The sequence below is a fragment of the Adiantum capillus-veneris genome, chromosome 9 (assembly GCF_014529385.1).
Source record: "Adiantum capillus-veneris isolate H3 chromosome 9, ASM1452938v2, whole genome shotgun sequence".
Lineage (NCBI taxonomy): Eukaryota > Viridiplantae > Streptophyta > Polypodiopsida > Polypodiales > Pteridaceae > Adiantum > Adiantum capillus-veneris.
In genome coordinates, this window is record NC_140939.1 from 72,850,917 (window position 1) to 72,872,194 (window position 21,278).

Genomic DNA, 21,278 nt, shown 5'->3' on the forward strand with positions numbered 1-21,278 from the left:
ATAGGCCCACTGGTAAACTATAAGAACATTAAACAAATCTCACCAAGAAATGAAAAAATCATAGTGGTCTTACCAAAGTGGACAATTTCTATAGGTTAAGGGAAAGTCAAGTGAATATTTAACGTGATCACGTATTTTGAAATGTGATCACTAAATGTTATTAACGCGATCACATATAATGAAATCCTTGGTACCAGTACCTCGCTTTGAAAGGGAGGGGATGTCACGTGACACGTCCAACCCTATGTGTTCGTGGACAAGCTACACCATGATCAAGGTTCAGTTCAATCAAGTGAAGTCTAGAATAGGAAGTGATCTAGCACTTTTTTGAGTCTGTTTGCAGACCGTGCATGTCTAGACCCTTAGATTATATGCATATCCTCTAATTGCACACAACAAGACCATCAGATCCCATCAATAGCATTTTTACTGTGCATAGACATATTTTCCCTATTTTTGACATTTTTCACTTATTATTTTTTAAGTGACTTTTGTTGGAAACTAGGTAGGGCAATTTTGCTAAGTTTGTATAAATAAAAACATAGCGCTAGCACTTTCTGGCAGAAGAGGCAGCAGGAGCACTCGCTCAACAGGCGACTTCTCAGCAGAACCCAAGAGGCCTAGCATTTTCTACATCAGCAGGACAACCCTAGCGTTTTTCATCTACAAGACTAGCCTTGGCGACTTGTGCACAGCAGATCAGCCCGGCGTCAACACGACATAGTAGATCAGCCTAGCGTTTTGCATGTGCAGGACATCCGGCGACAGCAAAAGACAATTTCAATATCACTAGCGTTTTTGGTTTGCATCACAACCTCAGCGTTTTAGCAGATCATCACGACGGAACATCAAGCACCACCAACGTTTTTCAGTTTTCAGCCCTTAGACACCACAGATCAAGTCCTGAACCTCGTAGATCTCACCTCCTCGCAGTAGTTCCTCGCCGCACGGTCAGTTTTTGCAAGGTTTACTGTTTTAGCCCGGAAACCAATCTGCCTTTTCAGCACATCGTCGTCGCGTCGTCGCATCGTCGTCATTGACATGGTCAACGATATAGAGTCAAAATTCAGCAGATACAAGATTTGCAGATTTCAGCCCTTAGCATTTTCAATTTTCATCCCGTCTCATCGTCGTTGACATCGTCGGCAAGTCTAAGCATTGTAGAGATTTGTGCAATCATAAGTAGACCGCTCTCTCCATAGAGAGTGGGGCCTTCGGAGGAGGGTTTTACAACGTCTCTGGTGTCATACTCTCTTTTCTATCTCTTAGTCTCATGCACTTCCATTCACAGTGTCCATTCACTTTGTTTGTGTCCATTGCACTCTCTCACTAAAGGAACGGAAAACTCTCCCTTTCGTAAGTAAAAGGAACCTTGAGCACAGTTCAGAGCACTCATCTTGAGCAAAGTTCAAACATTCATTCCTGGCATTAGCTCGCGGTTAATTGCTAAGACCTCTCTCATAGCATTATGGGAGAAAAAGGAATTAATAAATTCAATGGAGAAAGGTTCTATACCTGGCAAACAAACTTGTGAGGATATCTCATGAGAAAATAATTATGGTTTGTCGCCAAACCATGCACAACTACACCATCCACAGCCGATGGTACACTCACCAGATCACAGATTGCACAATTCAAGCACAATACAAACAAGCTCTAGAAATAATTATGACCTCATTACATGATAATTATGTGCACGTTACTAATGATTATGCCACGATAATTCAAGCATGGACAGTCCTAGAAGAAAAATTTGGTACAAAGCAAAAGAGGAGAAAAATTATCCTTAAAAAGAATCAAGGGGAGAACATTTCAAGCCTCGTCAATAGGTTATTAAACATCATCACTCAATTAACTTATATCAAGTGTCAAATCCCATAAGAAGAAAGGTTAATGTGCTTTAAAGCACTGTCCAAGAAATTTTGACAACATAGTCACAGTGCTAGAACAAAAAGAACCAACACCGACTTTGCAACATGTCATCGATACCTTGATTGAAGAAGAAAAGAAGCAAACATAGAAGGCATCAACAAATAGATAAGTTTATGTTGCATCATCATCTAGAATTTCATCTTCATCAACTAGGATCAAGAATAAAAAGTGTTACAAATGCGACAAATCGGGGTATTTCTCCAAGGATTGCTACAAGAACATCTGTAGTAATTGCGGCGTCAAAATACACCACCATCAAAATGCCCAAGTAGCAGCAGCAGTAGCAATAGAGGAAAAGGAAAAATAACCTTACAAAGGACAAAGACAAAGATCTAGATCAAGAGGAGGACAATTGTCTGCATGTCTATGTTGTCATCAATTACCTTCATGAATATACTGATGTAATGTAGATATGGATGGTCTTCCGTCTTATTTGTTTGAGGTGAGAATTATTTATTCTTTGTGACACCATGCCAAATAAGAGCTACTTCTGTTCTCGGTGACTACAACACCCAGTCTATGTGGCATTCAGTGTCGGTCTATGTTTCTTCATTATATTCCAAATTCCAAGGGGAGGATATATTGTTGAGATTATGGCCTTTAGCCTACACCTCTCAACTTGTATGGGCATGACCTCTTGTACAGTCAACAGTCTAGTCACCCTATGAGCATGTGAAGACACGTGGCCTAGCTTACACGACATATGAGTCACACAAGAGTAAGCTAGTCTTGTTGATCCACCCTAACTTACCACTACTTAAAATTAGTCAATCAACTAACATCACAACTTTAAGAAGCATAAATTTAACGACATATATTCCATATAGTAAATCATGCTCAGGTCTTCCACTAACAACAATTTGCATCTTTTTTTACAACACAGGAATAAGCTGGACTTTAAGAACTCTTGAAATATAGTTATAGAAAATGCTGGAAACTACCCTCCAAAACCACAAGACCCATATTATACATTTTCATGCCCCTATCTTGAGAACTGAGAATCAATCAAATTTCAATTTGATTTCCATAACACAATTACACTTGGTGACTAGGTGCACTTCATGAATCCCAGGTTTGCATAGACTTCCAAATTTGTGTTCATCGACAAGAAGGTTTATATGCACGATAGCTGACAAAGTCTTTCTTGCAAGTTATATGTAGATAATTGAAAGCCTTTTGCTAAACATCGAAGCCATTGCTTTTGGAACAACTTTTCATGCCTTTAGCGTGAGAGGTATATCCACACTTAATCAACAAAGTCAAGCACATATGCAACATCCATTTAGATCTATGTATACAGGGTGAAGGAACTACTTTGTGCATCATGGAAGATATTTTCTACCTCTTTTCTTGTATAAGTTACTTCCTCAACATGTCCATCAAAATGGTGTCACAAAGAATCCAACAGATGATTGAAAGCCTTTTGCTAAACATCAAAGCACTACTCCAACACACAGGAATACATAGCCAAATGTGGATCTTCGACTATCCACACAACCCGCATGATTCCCATCTGTGTAACCCACAATGTATGCATCACTATTCCCAAAGCGTAAGCACTTGCTTACCTCACCTTTCAGATATCTCAGGATGTGCTTCACTCCTTTCGAGTGTTTATGCTAAGATTCCCCTTAGATATACTAACCACTCCCACTGCAAATGCAATTTTTGGTCTTATGGCTACATTGGCGTATATTAAACGACCAACAACTAAAGAATAAACCACCTTTTCCATGTCCACTTTCTCAGCATTATAATTGGGATCATCATTCTTGCTAAGTTTTTTACATGCCTACATTGGGGTACTCAATGTGACCTCCCCCCCCCACATATTACAACATTGCAAGACTTTTGGATATACTTTTCCTGAGACAACTCTCATATTCCGTGCTTCTAGTCTCACTTGAGTCACATACCAAGAAAGTGTTCACATCTCCCAAATCTTTCATAGAAAATTGCATGTTACATAAATTCTTCAAGATGGAAATCTTGTCGTAAGACTTCCAGGCAATGAGTGTCTCATCAATATAAAGTATCAAGATGATAAGTGAACCATCATTCGACTTACATGTATACAAGTAGCAGTCTTCCTAGCTCCTTTCATCCCCTTGGGACTGCATGTACTTGTCAAACTTCATGTACCACTACCTTGGGCCTTGTTTTCCACAAAAGTCCTTAAACTGAGAGGACACAAATTCTCCCCCATTGTGAGTGCACAAGGGCTTTGAGTTTCATGCTTGACTAGTTTTTTGCCATAGCTAGGAACTTTTGGAAGACTCTAAAGACTTTTCTTTTTATCTTCAAGAGATAGACCCGCACCTTTTGAGTAGAGTCATCCATGAAAGTGAGGAAATATAACCCCCCTACAGTCTTATGCAACATAGGCCCACATAGCTTACTGTGTACTAAATCTAGAGGATACCCTAACTTTCAATCTAATCAGGATGAGGCATACCCAATCTGTTTTACGTATATGCAATGCTCACACAAAGTAAAATCATAATATTTTAACACACATATATAGCCGATTGTAACTGCTTCATTCCCTTCTAACCATATGACTAGCCAACTATGCCACAACTGAATAGAAGGCAGCTTGGCTACATAGATAGAGTTCTCTTTCACAAAAGACACATACAAGCAATATAATGAGCTAGGGCCTAGGCCTTTGAGCACGACCAAGTTACCTTTCAATTTTATCATCCAAGAACCATTGAGCAACAAAGATCATCAGGTTATCTTGATGAAACAAAGCTCTTAATCTCTACACGACGTCCCGGGGGGGAATTTGTTGGAGATGGTGGCGACAATGGTGGTGTAACCTTTGAGATCATGCATAGTGATGATGTGGCATTGTAGGGATTGGCCCCACAAGGACCACTGCTTTTATGAAGGTGAGGATCCCCTTAGCCATTATAACGACACCGTGACAACCAAGGGGCGCTTCCCATGCAGTGAAACTTATCGAGATGTCCAACCGTGCAAGATATACTAAAAAATACTAGCCACTTAGATGGCATGTAATCAAAATTTTAAAATGATCTTTGAGAGAGCTGCACGAGTAGGTCACGTTTTTTTATAGTTTTTGGAATTGCCATCTCCTATAAGAAGAGTATTCCATTAGTGGATAGGGGTGCATTGCGGAAGCCTTGGGCTATAGAGAGGCATTTTTGTGTGTGTTGGGCGTGTTACCCTTTCCATCTTTTGGTGCCCCCATGGAGGAGCAGTCTCATTGCCTCGGTTTGAAGTTGAAGCAGTGATTTTGATGATGTCAAAGATGCAAGTTTTGAAGAGGCAATATCCCATATGCGGGTTGGGTGATGAGATATTCAAGGTATATATAGTGGACTAGGTCCACTTATTTGATAAGCAAGAGGGAGAGGGGAGAGATCCCCCCTCATTGGATATGGCAAAACTGTCGAGGCACTGTCCTAGCGATGGTGGAGGCTCTACACAATGTTTCGGGGCCATTGTATGATGGATTTTGACAGAGATGGTGGCGACAATGGTGGTGCGGCCTTTGGGTGGTGCTCATGCACAATGACGGTATGGCACTACAGGCCTTGTTGCCGCGTGCCCCACAAGGGCCAATGTTTTTATGAAGGTGAGACTCCCCTTAGCCATTGTAACGGCACCATGAAAACCAAGGGGTGTTTCCCATTGAGTGAGTTGAGAGACAGGAGGAAACTTGTCAACGTGTCCAACCATGTAGGATATTCTAAACAAGACTAGCCACTTGGATGGCATGTAATCAAAATCCTAAAATGGACTTTGAGAGAACTACATGAGCATGACACAAGTTCTTTTTTCCTTCTTTGGGATTGCCATCTCCTATAAGAGGAGTTCTCTTTAATTGTAAAGGCCATTTGGCTTTTTGGGCATTTTGTTCCTATGCGATGCCACCCAGGATGTTTGTACACCGTGTGTTGGCCTTGATGGAGGTGTTTTGATGAATCAAATGGCCCCCTTGTAGTGCACTGGATTTTGTCATGTCGTCCCCCTTCCCTCTTTGTTTTCTGATTTTGTGCTCATTGTTCTGGGTGTGTGTTGGCAGGTGCACCCCCCTCGACGCTATTTTGTGTGTGTGTGTGTGTGTGTGTGTGTGTGTGTGTGTGTGTGTGTGTGTGTGTGTGTGTGTGTGAGAGAGAGAGAGAGAGAGAGAGAGAGAGAGAGAGAGAGAGAGAGAGGTGATTGTGTGTAGGGAGAACGGGAAATTGGTGTGTGTATGGGTGTGCAACAGAGTGTGGTTTTGATGACGAGTGTGTAGAATGGTTTGTGTGAAAATGGTCGTTTGCATGTAGAATTGTGGTGTTTTGAGAGTGTTTTCTAATGAATATGGGAGATATGGAATCCCTGGCCCATAGAGAGGCATTTTTTTGTATGCTGGGTACGGTCCCCCTTTTCCTCTTTCAAGCGAACTATGGCTACCCTTGTATGCTATCTGTGTGTGTGTGTGGTACACACACAGTTGCATCTGTGTGTGTATGCATGCACATAGACTCTTGCACTACCTTGGTACTCTACATTTTCCTTTGCTATTATGTAATGCTACATTACTCTAATTATGTGTGTTTTGATTTCCAACTATTGCGCTATAGAAAGCATCTCACACTAGCACTATGCTAAGAGCTTCAACTTTTAGTGCTACAATATCTTCAAGACTATAGTAGTGCTCCATGCAAAAATAAAAACCACTAATGTTATTTATAATAATATTCAATGCTACCTTCTACCATTGTTATCCCTTTAATTAAAACTCATTAGGAAAAATATGGACTCTCCTTGGGCCTTTTTTATTAGTGAAGGCTTAAGGGAGAACCAATGAGAAGGCTCTTGGGATATCACCTAGAGGGGGAGGAATGGTAGGGGTGCAGCCTAATTGTCTCCCTCTTCAATGCTTCGTGCTTCTCAATGGGGGGGGGGTGGGAGGGGGGGGGGGGGGGGGGGGGGGGGGGTTAAATAGGAGGAGAGAGGTGTCATAAAAGAGGGAGGGACCCCCCCCCCAAAAAAACGCGCATGCTTAAAAACTCTAAAAATTGTTTTTTCTTTTAAAGTTCCGAAGTTGACCCATTTGCCTCCAAAACTGGCCCAAAACATAAACTAACTTAAAAAAGTCAATTTTCCCTCCCAAAATCCACTTTTCTCTCTCTCCCTCATTACTTTTCTCTCCCACACTCTCCGTCTTCTCCCTCCTCCCATTCTCTCTCTACACTCAAGGCAGCCATAGCCAAAATCTTTCCACCACTCTCTTCCTCTCTCTCCATAGCTCCCCCTTCTCTCACACCTCCATAAACCCTCTACAGTCCCACACTCCATAGCCCACAACTCCACTATCCTCTCTACCTCTCACTCCTCTGCTCTTTCTCTATCTCCACTGTCAAAGCCACCATAGCTACCATAGGTAGCTTACCTCACCCTCCCCTCAGCTCCTCATTCTCTCTCCATAGTACTCAACTCTTTGAAATCCCTTCCTAAGCCCAACTTCCCAAGCATGTTCATGCATAGATGGCCCAAACCAGAGCTAGAGGAGACTGTGTTGCACAGCACAAAAGAATCAGAGGGGGTATGGATCCCACAAGTATTCAAGAAGGGTGCATGGGTCTACATGCAACCGTCACGTGCTGGACCTCATCGCGTACGGTGTCAAGGCGTATTGGAACGTCATTGGAAGGGCCGGCTATTGGCATTCAAAGCAACAAAGTCCGGAATGGTGGCCATCGTGCAACACGTCTATAGTGCAGCTCAGATCCACCTCGAGAGAACTTCAACTCAATTTCCACCTCATTGTAAGTTTTCATGGTTTAGCTATCCCATGCATATGTCATGTTTACGTTTATGTGATCATTATGTTTAACTAAGTGCATTTGTAAAGATGTTTTTCCATCCAGCTTAGTTGTGGAGCAGCCGCTTGAGTGCCTCTGAGGCACGTTCATGGTTGTGCATACTCACATTAGGGAGCTTATGTTTCCTAATGTTTCATCGAAAAAACTTACCGAGCAGCGAATATTCATGTACTCCCACAAGTACGTGGTGCCGAAGTCAAGACAAAGCTATGGTAGATTAGAAGCCGTGGAAACACCCTCATTGTAGAGTGCAGAATGGCCAACTCCAGACCATTGGGATTTGCTTTCTTTCAAGCGCAAGGTGCTGCAAGATTTCCAAGGGTCCCTAAAGTTTAGTAAGGCAACCAGATCGGTGGGTCTCAGTTGGCATTGTCCCATTCATTTGTTTGTGCATGCATTCCGCTCTCTGCCGATTGTAGAAACACCAACAATGTTTGTTTGCACAGAAGTTGACATAGATACAATGGACACCATTCTAGGTGTCAATTGGGGCTATGTTGACGGTTTGCATGATGGTGACCGTTATAAGTGCAATGTGTCCCCCACACAGCTTTGCCTTTGGTATTTGAAAGCAAGGTGCACCTTGTATGCATGGTTTAGCTACGAGAGGTGGATGCACAAACGTGGCAAATGGATACCCTTGCAGCTGACAGCCGAAGAGGTTCAATCCTTTGAAATTCGTGTCTGCATGCCCAATAACAAGGTGGAGGTGGTTGCAGTGAATCCGCATTGAACTCTTGCCAATCTTCGGGAACACTTTGTCATAATGGGATTCGAGGATGTCGGTAATGCAAGTTTCAAACTGGAATAACGCAAGGTCTGCTTTGTGCTTGCTTAGCTACCTTTTCTTATTTTTTGTGGGTTTTTGTATTTTGATTGCCCATTTTTTGGTTGGATAGATTGGAAGGCGAATGGAGGCAACTATGCTTCTTTACAAAGATTGGGCTACAGACGAAATCATCTTGTCTAAGTGAATTGGATTGTAACTTTAATCGTTTATATATTGGATATTTTATTAAAGATTTTAGAAAGTTTTAAGGTGTTGTACTTGACTTTGTACTTGAGTTTTAAGGTGGTGTAAATTTATTTTTTAAATTCATATTTTTTATTTTTTTCGAGATGGAATATGTATATATAAGGAGGACCACCTCCTCATTTCACCATTTTCATCCCAGCATTGCAAAGAGACCTAGCATATCCAATCACGCAAAGAGACATGGCTGCTACTAGTGCTTTAGATGCATTCCTTACTGAGGTTGGGCATGCAAATCGCCCTAAGATTCAAGCATTTTTCACAACCCAACCCGATTTGGAAACCACTTTGACCCTCCACTCTCAATCTCTTGAGCACATTACTTCATACATTTCCACGTGCATGGGGAGATTCATTGTTGAGTTACCAAACCGGCCAGGGCAATGGGTCCCTGAAGGCCTTCTCCACCACATCTACCAAGGGGACAGGCCATTTCTGTTGAGCTATATATAGTGTGTCTCTATATATAGCACCATGCAATCTGGTCCCCTCTATATAAACTTGTCTCGTGTGATCAGTAGATACAGTTGGGGTTGTCATATCTGGTGTCTCTTCTCTCGTCTTTGCTCCACTGTCAACAATATCTGGTGTCTCTTCTCTCGTCTTTGCTCCACTGTCAACATGATATCAGAGCTGGCTATGGAGGTGTTTGCTTATGGTGCTCTCTCGTTCTCTCTTCATCAAGCTTGCATGGGTGATTTCATGGGTGATGGAATTAGTGTATTGGGGTCATGAAGAACAAAAACAAAATCCAAATTAGGGTTTGGAAGAGAGATGTCTTCAACCCAGTTCTATGCAAAACGCAAGCCATAGCAAAGATGCACAAGACTCAGAACTAAGTTTCATGGAGTGAATTTCATGGACTGAACGGGGTCAAACTTCCTCTCGACAAATTTTAAACTAATTTCTGCGTAGAAAACGTGTTTCCAAAACCAAGATCTACGTGTGCACGTCTCCTCATGCGCTGGGTCATCTCCAGTTCATTATGCTTTTCTCCAGGTCTTTTTATGGATGGGTGCACAGGTCTCTTAGCACTAGGTTGGTAATGGGACACTTTTATGTCCTGTTAAGTGACCATTTTCCTTGAATTATATCAAGAGTTTCAAAATGGATTTTGAGATTCTATCTATCTAGAAAGTTGTCTCATGAGCTGAAAAAAACTTGACATTTTTTTGGAATATCAATTCCATCTTTAAGCTTGTCCTTGCACAACATTTCACAACCTAAACTGTGTGAAAAAACGGGTCCTGTTTTTGGCTTTTTTCAACTTTTTGCAACTATACCACTCTAGAATTCATGTTTGTGAGGTCTATAATGCTAGAGAACTATCTTTAGTAGTCCTCAACATGTCTTGATTCTTCTAGGGATAAATAAATGTTAAAGTTGTAAGTTATGACCAAATTACAAAAATCGTCAAATCCTGTTTTTTAGCCAATTTTAGCTCTTCTATGATTTTTTTGGTGGCTTTCATGATATCCAAATGAAGTTTTGATTTTCTATGTCGCATATTGTAACATAAAGCTAATATTCCCTGAGTTTTGGGGCACCTAATACCCTATTTTGCATAGTACACAACAATGGTTGATTTTTTCAATTATAGAAGAAAACGAAACATTCTAGTATATCAAGTATAGCTTTTTCAATATTTCTAGTTTCTTGTGACAACTATATGCATTTTGTAGGTAGTAACCATATCTAGTCATAAGGATCAAATTTGCCTAGATTTTGAATAGTTTCTATGGGATTCTACAACTTATAATGTTGAACCCAGTTTTTTCATGTTTGCTGTATTTAGCACTTCATCTTTGTCCCCAAGATTCCCCTTGGTAAGAGATGTATTATTATTTTGACATTCTCCATGGATCCTTATGAACCTAAAGGACAACAGGGAACTAAGAAAACATGCTTATATTATTTGTATTGAGCGTGGCTATAGAAACTTTGATGATAGGTTTGCAGATTGGTAAAAATTCAACTTTTTTGTGCCTATTTCTTTTGGCAAAACAAAAAATAGTGAGTGAGAAGCACTCATATATTCTGATCACCAACCCATTGAAGTTAACTAGAGAATTTATCTCAAGTCCTACAAAAATCCCTAATCTTATTTTTATGCAACAAAACATAAGAAATGACTTTTTTGATGAAAATGTATTGGTCCATCAAATTTAGAGGCTTGGTGTGACCAAAAGATGAGAAATTTTACAAGTTTCTTATTGTTTCCATGTGTAGTAGGCCTTGAACTATAACCTCATGAAAGGATTTTACAAAATGAGTGGATCTACTATGGTTTTGGAGGTTTTTTTCAAAACCCTAAAAGGACACTTTTATGTCCTGTTAGGTTACCAACCTAGTTTTAACAAGCGCATGCTGCCAAAGGTCTTTTTTATGGCTGGCTGCTAAGGTTTCCTATATGCGCTTGCTTGCCTTCGTGTGCCGGTTTTAATACTCTTTGTGTTCAGTTTTATTGAACCTTCGTGTGCAGGTTTTATTAGATGCGCACCTCTTTTAATAGTTCGTGTTCAATTTTTTGAACCTTCGTGTGCAGGTTTTAAACCCCTTCTTGTGCAGGTTTTTGAAGATTTGTGTCCAAGTTGATAGCGACTTGTACAGAACATGGAGATGCATCACTTTCGCATCTATCTTGGATGCTTCCTCAACATCTTTGCTGCTAGAAGCATGGAAATACATTCATCATTTGCTTCACAGTTGCCATCTTGATGAAGACGAGGCTGTTGGAAATGCATTCATTACTATGTATGGCAGGTGTGGCAGTCTATTCGTCGCAAAGAAAGTGTTTGATGTGTTACCAAGCAATGATGACAGCATTCACCCAGAATGGGTGTGGCCATGATGCTCTAGATCTATTTCAACATTCAGGCTTCAAGGTCTGAAACCAGATAAAGTTACTTTTCTCTATGCTTTGGATGCTTGCCTATGTGCATCAACTCTTAAAGTAGGCACTGCAATACACGTTTCCTTTGTTGGTGCTGGTTATGAATTCGATCTGGTCTTGAGATGATCATCCCTTCAACACAGAGAACGCAAAGAAGCAATTGCAGGCACAACCATTTGTTCAACTTCACTCACAAAACTTCTGTTGGAAACCCTAAATCTTACCCGAAATTCAAAGAGGGCATCTATCTAAAGCAAGTTTAAGAAAATATCCATGGGTGGGATTTTCTGGTTTTTTCATGGCTACATGGTTGGCTGTGCAGCTCTTTCCATGGCTTCCTTTAAGGCTGGTTCAGTATCGACACATGGATTGGAGTGCAAGTTTTCTTCTTTTTGTGTCTCTTCATGGCTGACCTCGGATCCCAACTTGATGAAGGCATGAGGCTGGAAAATCGTATTCGTCTTGACGATCTATGTGGAATTGATGACTCCTTGTGCATGGAAGTCGCTTCACATCTGTGTCTCCAATTATGACTGTACATTAGACATTGCAAATTATGCTGGCGAGAAAAGACTGGTGCAAGATTTCCTGTTATGACTGAGATATGAGCTTGGTGCTGCTTTATCCATTGAAAAGTTTCTGTGCAAGTGTGAGCTCGGTGCTCCATTATTGATGGCATGACAAGTTCCATGATGCCATGGTTTCTTTGCAACTACATATCAACATAAGGATCAATAGAATGTAAAAGATCTAGAAGTGTGCCAACATTGGCATAAGGCAAATCTGGCATTTGATGGAGGCGTTCTATCCTCCTTGCGGAATATGGTGTGGAATCGGGAGCCCTTTTTCTGAGCTCGCTCGGCCATGAGATTGGCAGCCAAGCAAGGACACATGCTACTCATGATGTGAAGACTATGCACGTGTGATGACATCATACTTCAATGCTTCATTGTTATGGGCATGTCATTCAGAGCTGCGGAGCGCACGATAAAAAAGACCATGAAGAGGAGATGTTAGGTCTCATGAAGATAAGTATAAATTATCGTTAAATATTCCGTTTGAATTGCATGAGATTCAAGAAGCTCTCTGTTTTGGGTTTTTGGGTTTGAAACTTTTGAGCGACAAGAGAAGCATAAGCATGTGTTTGTGTGTGCCAATAGTTGCAAGACGGTGTTGGAGCCCCATATCTCCTCTGGAATTCTCTCATCTATCCTACGTAAGGCCATAGGCCTACGCCAAGAGAAAGGCCTTCGCTTATGCATGCAATACAGGGTCTCGGCAGCCTATCCTACATACGTCCATAGGTCTGCAAGAGAAAACATCTGCAGTAGTTTCTACGTTCAGAATAGAACTATGTTTTTAATTTTATGCTATTTTAAGCATCATCGCAACAGTTTATATGATATAGAGACAGTTATGATGGGAGGAAATTCAGAGATCAGGGTACTATGAGTAATCCATGTGTGGATATCAAGCTAGTCGCCTGGCTATGACAAACTCCGCGATCTCTGTCTTTGTGCCGAGCCTATTTTATGGTAGCAATAAAGCTTCCTATTATTAACTCCGCGATCTCTGTCTTTGTGCTGCCTATTATTAGCACTCCATCTTGCTTATTTTATGGTAGCAATAAATATTAAAAGTGTGAAAAGCGTGGGCAAGTACATCTGTCTTGAGATCATCTCCGGGGAGCCAGAAAACAGTGTTGTGGAATGGTGGGCGCTTTTAAGGAGTATAGCGATGTAGACGTTTATACTGGACAGTTTTTCTAGAGTGCGCATAACGGCCTGATTGGCTGCTTGCTCGCTTTATTTGGCAGCTCATGATTTGCCAACAGCATGTTAGCACCATAAATAAGTGATGCTTTAGCGTGAGAGATATCCGAGGCGTGGCTTAGTTCCTGCAACGTGCTCTATTATGACCTTTCGACTATTCATATTTTCACACTACTACCAAGGCGGCCAGCGTTCGAGTGAGGGGACTATGAATATTTTGTCTCTTGTAACGCGTGGTTAGTCGATGCGGTCTTGGACGTTATCAATTATTAATGCTTTCAGGAAGTGATATCAAAAGATTCGACATGCCGAAAACCATCACTCATGATGTTTCGAGATCATCACTAGGTTCTTCACTTGATTAATGTTCATCACTTCCGTCTATCAGTAGGACTCGATCTTGATTCCTTTTGTCACTTCTATGTGAAAATTTTAAAAGTCATGCTAACGTTATAGACTTCCTTCCATCACTTCTATGTCAAAATTTAAAAAGTGATGTTTTTGTTATTTTATTATCAATTGTTTGGGCATCAGTTCTTGTAATTTGTTGCTATTGATCTCATTGCAATTTGTCATAACATAATTCACATTATTTCATGATCGTCTTTATGTGATCATATACTAACGTGTGTGATAATTTTCATCTGAATCATCGTTGTAGAGATGACAAGATTTACCAAGCCATTATCTACTCACTAATCATTGTCTTGAGGTTTTGCAGATTTTGCACAAAACTAGCGTCTCTGATGCCATGGTACATAAAGCCATGATGGTGATTACTATTTTACAATTTTTATTTGATTTGAAGAAAATGTTTCTGATGCCATGGTACGTAAATCCATGATGATTATTGCTACTTCAAAGTTTTTCTGAGCGTCTCTAATTCCATAAGGAATTTCGTGATGCCATGGTCTGTAAAGCCATGATGATTATTGCTATTTCAATGTTTTCATTTGTTGAAAGCGTCTCCCGATGCCATGGTACATAAAGCCATGATGATTATTCCTATTTCAAAGTTTTTATAAGCATCTCTTATACCATAGTGAATACCATGATGCCATGAGCTCGGTGTTGATGATTACAATGAACACGGTCTCATTGAAGTGAGCTCCATGCTCCTTTATTTATTCAATTTTGAATAAGTTTCCGTACAAGTGTGAGCTGGGTGCTCCTTTATCCATTGAACAGTTTTCGTACAAGCGTGAGCTCGGTGCTCCATTATTGATGGCATGACAAGCTCCATGATGCCATAGAAAGTTTGTATATGATATCGTGATGATGACTTTGAGAGCTTTGAATTTATGATACCTACATGATTTGTCACCAAAATAACGTCTCTAATGCCGTGGTACGGCATACCATGCTGATAATAACTTGTGTTGAGAACTTATAGCCATGGAATTTCCATGATCCCATGGTACATGACACCATGTCGGGCTCCATCACATTTATTTTATGTCCACACTGTATGTATGTGCGCCCATGTGACTGCATCAGTACAATGTTTATTTCTCTGTCATGTCAAGAGCAGTGTTGCGAACCATCACTAAGGACAATGTGATGTTGTATTTCTAACCTTTACGTTTCGATATATTTCTTGACTTGATGTTGTTTACAGAATTAGAACCAAGTCTAGGAGTACGTACGGGGGACTCACAGATATTGAAGATGCTCTACCAAAGCATATACAGTCGTTCAATTATATATATAAGTTATGTCTTTTTAGACTTTATGGCCACTATTGTATATTTATGGAGTGATGTAGCTCCATTAAACATTGAAAATGTACAATTCCAATTTTTTAATATAACGGTAGGTGTATATAGAGCTGTGGGTTTTTCCCTTGAGCCCCTAAGGGTTTTTTCATCCACAGAAAGGGACCTTCGTTTGAGTGGGGGTGTTGAGCTATATATAGTGTGTCTTTATATATAGCGCCCTGCAATCTGGTCCCCTCTATATAAACCTGTCTTGTGTGATCAGTAGATACAATTGGGGTTGTCATATCTGGTGTCTCTTCTCTCGTCTTTGCTCCACTGTCAACAATATCTGGTGTCTCTTCTCTCGTCTTTGCTCCAATGTCAACAATTTCATCAGCGGCTTGCACGCTTTGCCACCATAGCACAACCCGCCGGATAATATGTGCGGCTTGAAGATGATGATGTGCGAGCAATGCGTAAGGGAAGGATCGGAAACACTTTTTTATCTGTTCAGGCCATAATGATCTTGCTCCTTCACAAGTGCCCAACAGGCCCTGACGTAGTGCTACCACACTTGGAGATCGACGGGGTATTGGCTGATGTGAAGGACCCCTAGCCCGCGGCCATTGACTCATCCGCAAAGGAGAGGACGCTTGCCTTGACCTACCCCGTAGGGATTCAAGGCCTCTTGGAGGCCTCTTTATCAGTCGGTTCATCCTCGGGACCGCCAGAAGGAACCACAACTCGGGATGCCATCCCTGAGGTAGAGATTACCCGCTTCTCCTCCATTGTGGTGGGTGGGGAGGAGTTTGTGTTTATGCACGATCTAGAGAAATCCTTTGAGCTTCGCATGGATGATCTTCGATGCCCATGGAAAGTTTGAGATTGATACCACCACCTCCGATGATGATGATCTCCTACTGCCCATGCGGAATACTTTGGCGGACACAGTGGCGATTGCACAAGCCGAGGTGGCAGCGGCCAAGGAGGCCAAGGTCTCTGAGGAGGAGTTTGTGGCCGTGCAAGCCATTTGTTTGGCTAAACGCGCAAGAGTGGATTCACCACCACCTGCTACAACACCTGTTTTGCTTGATCCAAAGGAGAAGTCCAGCGTGGATCTTTACTTGCACCCGGATGCCGATGAGGAGGATCGTAGACAAGAGGTATAGATGCTCACTTACATTTGATTGTTACAAATGATTTTGTTAATGTTATATCATAATTCTGTGCCCTATCTCAGAAAACCTATGTTTTGCAGGATGTTTTGGAGGTTGACGCCTGGGCGCAACGGTCAGGGGAGAGGAGGACGCCGTTCGGACCTCAAGCGGCACTTTCTCACTACCTCGGCACACTTCCCACTAGCGTCGTGGTGTTTGTCCATGCCGACTACTCTCCCAATGGTCGCTACAACATTTTTGCTCTCCGTTCACTCTCCAAGGCGTTGTGTTTAACAACACTTGCCCAAACGGCCAACCTTGTAGTGCTTGTAAAGAAAGCTTTTGCAATATCCACTTTTGGTGTAAACTTTTGCGGGCGCCTTATTGCCCATGTCGGCATGAACCAAGATGTAGGGGTTAATGACACCCAAGAAATCACAACCACTTTACTTAACAGGGAGCCACCCCAAAAGGTCAAGCGCTAGAAAATTGTAATTAAAAAGATCCTAAAGCAAAAGCGGGATATCATGTAAAGCATTGATTTCTTTAATGAAACTACTTTTTTCTGTCTATGACTCTCTTTCTTGCAAGATTTTGAATTTCTTATATGTTGGGCTTCCATTGTGTAGGAGAAGCACCATAATTTCTGCTATGACTACTAAAGGGTTTGGCAGGCATTAAAATTTATAAAATGCATACTTTGTTATATCTAGGCTTCCAAAGTTATGGATGTGCCTCGTAAAGGACTTGGAAGTCCCTAAAATATGCTGCCACAAGGGCGCGCATTGGGGCCTTCCATGAGCAGATGAAGTGTGCAAATGCGCGCCCTTGTGGCAGATGAATTTGTACACATATTGGAGCATGCCCAGGTACAAAGCAGAGTGAGAAGACATTAATACACAGTTGCAAAACAGAAAGACATGGATAACCTAGTAACCTTAAGCCCATCTTTCCCTAGATACCTAAAGTTGTATTAACAAACCACAAGAGTAAACTATGTGGCAATATCTAGCCCTTTTTGGAGTATAGGACTGAAATGGACTAAGGGGGGATGATTTCCAGAAGTATCTATGCTAATTGAAGCATTGAAGGAAATAAAACATACTTATTGCTTGTCAAAATTGTCTGGAAACCAATGGAAAGTCTCTGGAAAGCACTAGGAAAGGCTTGCACAAGGGCGCGCATTGTGCCCATCCATAGGCCTCTAGAAGCCCCAAATGCGTGCCCTTGTGGCAGATAGTTTGGGGGCATTCCAAGCCATTTTCAACACTTTGTAGATGATTTTTCCATGCAATAGAGAGTCACATAGCATGGATACATCAGGAAGTGCATGCCCCACTTAGCCAAGGTGCTAAACGTAGGCAATTTTTCACAATAACAAGCTAATGGCTACATACATACAATAGAAGGTACACAAAACTTGGACCAATGCTAGATTGCATGGTACAGAATTAAAACAATACAATGCGCAGTGGGGTATACAATAAAAGACGCTTATATTCAAATTGTTCCCAATACAATGCACATAGTGGGGTATACAATCAAAAGACGCTTGTATTGGAGTTCTGTAAATACAAAAAGGTTTGATGCCTAATTACAAGCTACTCCTCATGGCGCAAACGGCGAGCAAGCTACATATCCTTGGGCATAATGGTTACACGCTTTGCATGGATGGCACAGAGGTTAGAATTCTCAAATATGCTAGTTAAATATTGCTCTGCGGCCTCTTGGACTGCCTCTATGGCCACGGCGCCCATCCGAAACTGAGTGTTGTACAATTGCAAAACCTCCCTACATAGACTTGCAAAAGGGGCCCTCCGAATCAAGAGCTCGGTGCTCTTTTGATAGTGTCAAATCTCCGCAAAAGCACGGCTGCGCTTTCATACCTTCTGAGGTCGATGTGGAGGTGCATTTTTCGCACGAGTTGGGGCAGCTTGCTTCCTCTTCTTGTAGACAATGCTCTTTCTCTTTTTTTTATGCACAGGCACTTCCAACACCTCATAATCTGATTCCACCCACTCTCCATTTGATTCGTGTTCTTCACTATTGACTGGATGTGATGGTGTAGGTCCACTCCCTTTAGGAAGTTTCTTACCCCCAATAGACATGTGAGCCTGATAAGTTTGTATTTGGACGCAAACCCATGGGGCATCTTCATCTGTTTACGTCTCTTCGGAGCCTTCTAACGGTTGATTTTGCCTGTTTGTTTCTTTGCCTTGGTCGCTCTCATCCTCCATGTTGCCATCAGAATCATTGGAGTCCGATGAATAGACAACAAGGCGATGCTTCCGTCTCTCTTTTGCTGCTGTAGAGGACTGGCCATGCTGATTTGAAGCTCCAGCTTCTTCTCTGTGGACTTCACCTTGAGCTTGTGAAGTTCCAGCTTTTGTTGCTGTACCTTTGAGTCGTTGGCCATCCGGCCCCTTTGGATATGCAATCCTAGCTGTTTGTTTTTTTCTTGCCATGGTAGCACCTAGTAGGGAAAATGACAAAATGAGCGCCTTCAACCTTTAAATAGGTTTCTTTGAGATTTGGTCCCTTTCACACTATGCGGCCAATTGAGTGAAACTCAAATAAACCAATTGAATTTAAAAACTAAACCTGGATCATGTGGACGGCTGACGCGATGCCCAAACGCTTCCTTTTCGATACTTAGTTGCACGCCAAGCTTCATGGCCCAGGGACGCTCAGGAGCGTTTCCACTTCTCGGATGCTGCAGTACGGGAGGTGTTGCGTAACTGCTTTGCTAATATCAACTCTCTTGCTTTCTCAATAGTACGAGTTCTCCCAAAGGTGTGCCTAAAAAACCAGTTAAACATCTCTTGGAGGTAGTTGGAGTGTGAACTACCACCACCATGCCGAGTATTCTTGAAGTAGACTCCTTTTGCTCAATAGTGGGACTTCTCCATGCCTTGTGTACTCCATATATCAAGTGAACCATAGCGGTCCATGAAGTATGCACCATGCGCATAGAGAATGTGTTAAAACAACCAAAAAAGAGATAAGCTAATAGAAAAGTTGCATTTTCAAACATTGCATATGTATTAAGTCCGTTAAAACAAACCATGTAGTGTGTAATCTTGCTTTCAGACCATCCGTCCTTAGCAGCCTTTGTGAATTCATAAAGCACCTTCTTGAATTCCTCTCGTTGCTCAACGGTGGTGCTTGAAAGATTCATCAATTGCACAACCTTTTGAAAGGATGACCATACTAGCTTGCGTTGGTTAGCAACCTCCACATTGGGATCTTTGTACATCGTGCATGAACACAAATCTTTCCACAACTCCCACCGCTTCTCACTTGCTAGATCGACACTTGCCTTGGATACCTGCATTGGAGACTTTGACATCTTCTTGAAAAATCGACATGCATTGGCTCCATTCATGGAAACCTTCTGTGCCACCTCATGTCTTCTCCCTAAAAGTCTCTGCTACAATGTTCACCCTTGATCGATGACATCCAATCTCATTAAGGAGCGTCTCCACCCCCTGCAAGGAGTCTTTTGACCGTTGAAAGGGCTTCATTGTGAAAGCATAATCAATGTGATGCTTTAGGATCCTACCAAATATTCGCATAAATACATGCAATGTACAAAAGTGAACATTGTTGAGAGAGAAGGGAATTATGGGGTTCCACCCAGGATCTTTGCTATCCCTATTGGGCACCTGCAGCATATCACATGAAAGAAGCGAAGTTTGCCACTCCCTATTTATATGTTCATCATTATCTTCGTCCTGACCTTCCACTTGAGTTGCTCGACTTGTCTTGTGCCCTTTCGTACAGAATGGACAGGGAAGTAAAGAATTTGCACCTTGTTTGCATCCAAGCATGCACTTTATGGTCTTTAGATCACCACCTAAATGCCATTCAACATCAAACTCCCCACATCCTGGAACCATGAGCTTCTCACCATTTATTTGAGCTTTAATGACCTCTATGACCCATGGGATTCTACTGAAAATCCATGCAAGGACTTCATGTGTCTCTTTCGGAACTTCAATTGCACCTAGCCACCATATATCCTTCTCTGATTTCACACTAAAAGAGGGCTTTGTCGCTTCACTCGAACTGCAAGATTGCTTGGCATAATCTAGGGCTTCATTCATAAGCATGATGCTCATTCTCTCCAACTTTCTCCCTTTAACAATTACATACTCATCCAACTTCAGCACGAGCACAAGCTTGCCTTCAAGAACTGCCAACAATATAAAGCCTCAGAATGCATGTTATGACACATCATAGAGCATGTAGGCAACTCTAAACTAACCTACATCACTCAAATTGTAGAAAACAGCCATGGACTGCTGCACTCGTATCAAGTCCACAAAGATATTGTTGAATTTGGTGTAAACAAACCCTTTGTTCTGCAACACACTGTTAGAAACATCACCGCTTCCCTTCCTTTGGCCCTTCCTTCCTTGTGATTTGCTACGGAGCGGCTGAAGAGGCATCGTGTCTTCAATATAAAAGTAGTCCCCTAATCGGTGAACAACATCTTCATTTGACACCTTCTTGGCAATTGCCACTCTATGAGGAAGTGGAAATAGGTTTTTTGTGACTCTTCGACTTCTTAATGCATCTTTTAACACTTAATGTATTGCTTGATAGCCCTTGGTACTAATCCCAACAGCATCACAAATATCCTGAACATCTAGATCAGTGACAATATTAGAAAAATCACTAAGAGCTCTCTTAGTGATTGCATCCTTCAAGTGTTTTGCCTCTAGAGCATCAAGCATCCCAATAAAATCTTCTTTGTTGAAACAAGAACGAAGTAAAGTATCCCTAGCTGACGCATTCTTGCCGCCGCACGTTTCTTGGACGAAGTTCCTATTGACCAAAACAACAATGATGAGCAGTATTAGACTTAAACAACATGAGGGACAGAACATGTTACCTCATAGCTATCACCCTTCGTTTTCTTGCACCTCCACCTGGTGCAAGAGTCTGA